The sequence below is a fragment of the Orycteropus afer genome, unplaced genomic scaffold (assembly GCF_000298275.1).
Source record: "Orycteropus afer afer isolate SDZICR_OR568_19922 unplaced genomic scaffold, OryAfe1.0 scaffold00079, whole genome shotgun sequence".
Classification (NCBI taxonomy): domain Eukaryota; kingdom Metazoa; phylum Chordata; class Mammalia; order Tubulidentata; family Orycteropodidae; genus Orycteropus; species Orycteropus afer.
In genome coordinates, this window is record NW_006921666.1 from 4,475,353 (window position 1) to 4,480,879 (window position 5,527).

Consider the following 5,527-nt stretch of genomic DNA (forward strand, 5'->3'; position numbering starts at 1 on the left):
TGCTCTAGAGCGCCAGCTGTGCCTCCAGCACCTCTGCTTTAGGGCCAAAGTACAGAAAACCCAGAAAGAGAATGGGCTCACTGGACACCACAGAAGCATCGGCTGCACGATTTTTCTCAAAGCCCACTGATCGTGACTGACTTAACCTCCAAATGACCAGTGCGGGGAGAGGCCTTTTACTTTCTTGCAGTTTCTCAGAGGTATCTGGGACCTGCTAAGGCTAACAACCATCAGGACGGAGGAAGCAATGACACATTTAGAACCTGACAGGGGGTTTCCAGTAACTCTGGGAGCTCTGGGAGCATAGTGGCTAAGGCACTTGACTGCTAACCAGAAGGCTGGCGGTTCAAACCCACCAGCCACTCCTCGGAAGGAAGGTTGGGCAATCCTACTTCCGTAGTGATACTGCCATGGAAACCCAAGGAGGGGTCGCTATGAGTCAGGGCTGACTCGACGGCACATAACAACAAATAACAACTGGACCATCTCTGGACCTATTTTCTTCACTTATACAAAAAAGTGATAAAATAGCACCTACCTCATACAGTTGGTGTGGGGATTTGGTGAGATAATGTCTGGGAATGCACTTTGCAGGCCTAGACAAAATTAGCCATTATGTTAATCCTCTCCTACATTTTATTAAGTATATTACTGTGTCTTCCACACAAGGAGCTCTGGCGGTGCAGTGGTTAAGGTATTTGGCTGCTAACCTAAAGGTTGGTGATTTGAACCCACCAGCCTGGAAGAAAGATGAGGCAGTCTAAATCTGGAAAAATTTAGCCTTGGAAACCCAATAGGGGTCAGTATGAGTTGGAATACACTCCACCCTGCTGAGCCTAGTTTTGTTTTTGGTCTTAACCTATACAAAAAAGTAATAAATAAAGTAGCCCCTACCTTATAGAGGGAGGAGCTCTGGTAGCTAGTGCCTAAAGCATTTGACTGCTAACCAGAAGGCTGAAGGTTCAAACCCACCAGCCCTCCTCAGAAAGAAGGTTGGGCAATCTACTTCTGTAGTGATGTTGTTGTTCTAGAGTGATGTTGTTGTCTATAGTGATACTGCCTCGGAAACCCAAGGAGGGGTCGCTAAGAGTAGGATCGGACTCGACCACAGTGAGTTTGGTTTTTTGATTTGGTACCTCACAGGATACACCAATGAAACAGGCAAGAGCAGCAGTGAGAGCATTCCCATTTTACAGATGAAGAAAGTGAAGTTCAAGCGATTTGCTCAAGGTCACGCAGCTATTTAGGGCCAGCCTAATCCAAGGTGAACATCACAGTGTAAATATGTACCCAGTGCTAAGCGACCTCCCTTCCTCCCTCTCTCCTGAGTTTCGGATTGAGCCACGCAGCTCAAGGCAAGCCAAAATATCTGCAGGTCATGGCCCACCTACCCTAACGAGGAACAGCCGTGAAGTGTGTCCTGTCTATTCCAGACTTGACCTAGGGGATGGGGAGGCTGCAGGGAGGGGCTTCCCGCTCAGAGGCCCCGCCTTCGGGCGGCCCCAGCAGGAAAGCGCCGGCGGCGCCGGGTCTCCTGAGCTCGGCAATGGAAATCCCCAGCTCTAGTGAGCCGGTGAGAACCGGCTGGTACGCCGGCTCTTTGCTGAGGCCCAGGCGCGCGCACGGGGTGTGTTGGGAGGGCCAGGTTTGCACACCTGGCGTCTTCTAAGGCTTACTTCCCTGCAACCCTCCTTCTTGGGGTGCTGGCGTGTGTTTTAACTCCACCTGGTCAGTGAATAGTACCCTTGTCTCTCTCTTCCCCTTTTTTCCCTGTAGGTCTGGCCCCTGGGAGGCTCATTCCAGGGTTTCTTTTTTGGACCAAAAAAACACCAGCTTTTGCTGAGGGCAGCGTTGGGCTCCCCCCATGCCCTGGCACGCTGGCAAGGAGAGGAAGCGAGGAGGAGGCAGGAACCAGACGCGACTCCTCCGCCTTTCTTCCCTTCTCTGCTCCCCGCCCCTCCAGGAAGAAAGCAGTAAGCCGATCAGATCGCTGCGGCCGCTGTGCCAGCATCAACCACTACGTCCTTCGATTCCTTCCACCCGATTTTGCACGGAGCGCCCGGATGCCCGCGCGCCCCAGGCTGGGCAGGTCCCGGCGGGCGGCGCAGGCTCCCCTCCCCCGGGGTTCTCAGCGAATCACGTTGTTCCTGGGATTTTACGCTCGAGTGGCTCTTGCGTAACCCTATGCCCTGGTCCAAGTTAATACTTTTTTTTTTTTTTTCCGTTTTAATACTAGGATTAATCCTTTAGGGAAAGGCAGATACTTCCGCCACGGAACCGGCCTGGGAGTACAAGTGTAAATCACTGTGCTGTGTTGATTCCGCCACCTGCCTCGGCCCCTTTGTGCGTTGCAGGTCCGGGGCTCACGCTGGGTCCCCGAGGTTCCTGACGCGCGGGGGAGCAGGAGCCTTGGAGAGGCTAGAGGAGGGCCCAACCCAGACGCTTGTTTTCAAGGCTTTCAGGGCCAGACACTGGTCTTGCTTACCGCTAGGCTGAGACTGTTACCAAAAAAGGCCTTTCTCCTGCTGGAGCGCTTGGCGGCGCGCGTTGCAGCGGGGTGAAGCGAGGTTCAGCCGGGCCTTCGGGGGCCTCATCCAAGGCCGAGCCAGCTGGCTTCTGGGATGCCAGGCCTGAAAGAACGGCCCTTCCTGTCCCATCTCTGCCACAAAACGGCCGGGGGCTGGAGGGAAAATTGCGGGGAGCTTCGAAGTGTGTGGGCGCACTGCGACCTGGGACCTTCTCACCCCAAACACTGACTGTGGCGCTCCGGAAAGGCCTGCTGGAGAGCTGACCTTTTGCCCCAGTTTAGAGCAGGGTTCTCCGAGTATGCCAGCTCCGATGGCAGGCTGGGGGAGGGGAGGGGAAGGAACTTTGAGAAGACGGTGCAGGCTGTTGCGCCTGGCTGTGCCGAGCTCAGCTTGTTCACCAAACCCTGGTGCTGGAGTTCTGCCTGTCTCTTCACCTAGCGACTTGGGTCAAGGCTCTCTCGCTCAGTTCCTTCCCACCGTGCATGTGGCCGCAGCACTGTCACCTAGGAATTCTCCTTCAAGAGAAAATACATCTCTAAAACATTGGTGTTCCTGTCTCCCACAGTCCCTGACACATCTCCAAACAGGGTCATCTCAGACAAGCAGTTAAGATGAAATTTATCCCCATAAATGACGGTGACTCTTTGGGGGGAGGTAGTGGGAGGAGAGCTATGCTTTTTAAAAGATTGAGACTATAATGGAAGTTTGTTTAAATTCACGTTTATTTCTAACTCAGTACGTCTGAAGACGACGGGCTCGTGTGTGTATATATATCTCCTTCAAGTAACAGTGAAGACAGAGACAGACAAGGAGATGGAGACATGTGTGCGCATACCAAACATAACACCAGGAGACAGAATCCTACTTGCTTTCTCTAGCAGCCTGGCTAAGGGGTTGTGGCTACAGTTTTGGTTTAATAAAGGGAAAGGTTTAATAGGAATGCAAACAAAAGGGGGAAACAACCAAGCCAAAACTAAGGAGCCGGGGCTGGCGGGCTGTTTCGCCATTTCCCAGCCCCTTGTTTTGACTCACTCCGGGTAGCTGTGGTGTGGGGAGGGCTGACGTCTAGGCGGGTGAGGCAATGCCTCTGGAACGGCTCTGGAAGAGGATGGCCGGAGCCAGGCGGCCAGCGAAAGTTTGTTATTACGGGGAGTGCACAGTGAGCTCACTGTTTTGCAAAAACAGAAATCTGGCTGCTTTGAGATGAAAGAGGGGCTCCCTAGGGCTTCTCTTTTCCCTCTCTCCCGATTCTTAAAAATTCCCCTTTCCTTCACATCTGGGGCTCCGTGAGTGGGGGATGGGGTACTAGGGCATGTCGGGATGGGAGTATAGGCTCCGAAGGTTGGGTCAAAATAAAAATGAGTATGTCTGGTGGTTCCATGTGAACTTCATTACAATTAGTAGTAATAGTAGTAATAAGATTTCCTTACATTTTACGCAGCTAAAGTCCTTTCACATGCTAACCACCAATAGCACAGTATTATCAATACTAATAATAACCATCACTTACTGCAGGCTCCCTGCCAGTCCAGCACTGAGCTTTACATACTGTATGATGTATTTATGTTACAGTCTGTGGCAGTGGCAGACCCACAGCTTCTATATATGGAAGAACTCAATGGCACAATCTGTTTGGAAAGGGAGGCTGGAGGTTTCTTATGAAGGTGTATTTGCATAGCACTTTTCTTGAGATTATAAGCAACAGAGATTGAAGAGGGGGCTGATGGAAAATTCTTTAACACCCCAAAACCACCTCTGGGAATCCAGTGCTTGTCAAAAAAAAAAAAAACAAAACAAAAAAAACACCTCACTGCCGTCATAGAGACCCCTCCTTGGGTTTCCAAGGCTGTATCACTATGGAAGTAGATTGCCCAATCATCCTTCCGAGGAGTGGCTGGTGGGTTTGAACTGCCAGCCTTCTGGTTAGCAGTTAAATGCCTTAGGCACTATGCCACCAGAGTCAAAGTCATCTCTTAAATCAGATTTACTGGGTTCAGATCTCAGCTGTTTCTAAGAGCTATGTGACCATGGGCCAGTTAGATAACCTCTTTACTTTCCTAGTCTGTAAAATGGAGTTAATAAGAAACTCTACATTACAGAGTACTGTTAAAGTGTTAAAGAGCAAAGATGTTACTTTGAAGGTTAAGGTATACCTGACCCAAGCCATGGTATTTTCAATAGCCTCCTATGCATGTGAGAGCTGGACAATGAGTAAGGAAGACCAAAGAAGAATTCATGTATTTCAACTGTAGTGCTGGAGAAGAATATTGAATGTACCATGGAATGCTGGAAGAAGAAACAAATGTATCTTAGGAGAAGTACAGCTAGAATGCACCTCAGAATCGAGAATGGCCAAACTTAAGTGTCTTGTACTTTAGCCATGTTGTCAGAAGGGACCAGTCCCTGGAGAAGGGTATCATGCTTGGTAAAGTACAGGTTCAGTGAGAAGGGAAAGACACTCAATGAGATCGACTGACACAGTGGCTGCAACGATGGGCTCCAGCATAATAGCAAGGATTGTGAGGACAGCATGGGACTGGGGAGTGTCTTCTTCAGTTGTACTTATAGTTGCTATGACTCAGAGTTAACTCAGTGGCACCTGCCACCACCACCACCTTGTAGAGTTATTGAGTGTTTAATACTGACGCAAGTAATCCATCTAGCACAGTGTCTGTCTTATACCAAATTTTAGTAATCTTAGTGAGATTTATTATAAGAAACAGATTGAAACCTCTAGCAACACTAACAAGTTGGGAGTATGATTGTACCCATTTTACAGATGGGAAATCAAGATTATGTGAGATTAAAGTAACTAGCCCAAGTCCACAAAGCCAGTAGGTGTTGTTGTTGTTGTTAAGTGCCGTCGAGTCGTTTCCGACTCATAGCGACCCCATGCACAGCAGAACGAAACACCGCCCGATCCCGCGCCAGCCCCACGATCCCTGCTATACTTGAGCCCATCATCGCAGCCACCGTATCAATCCATCTCGTTGAAGGCC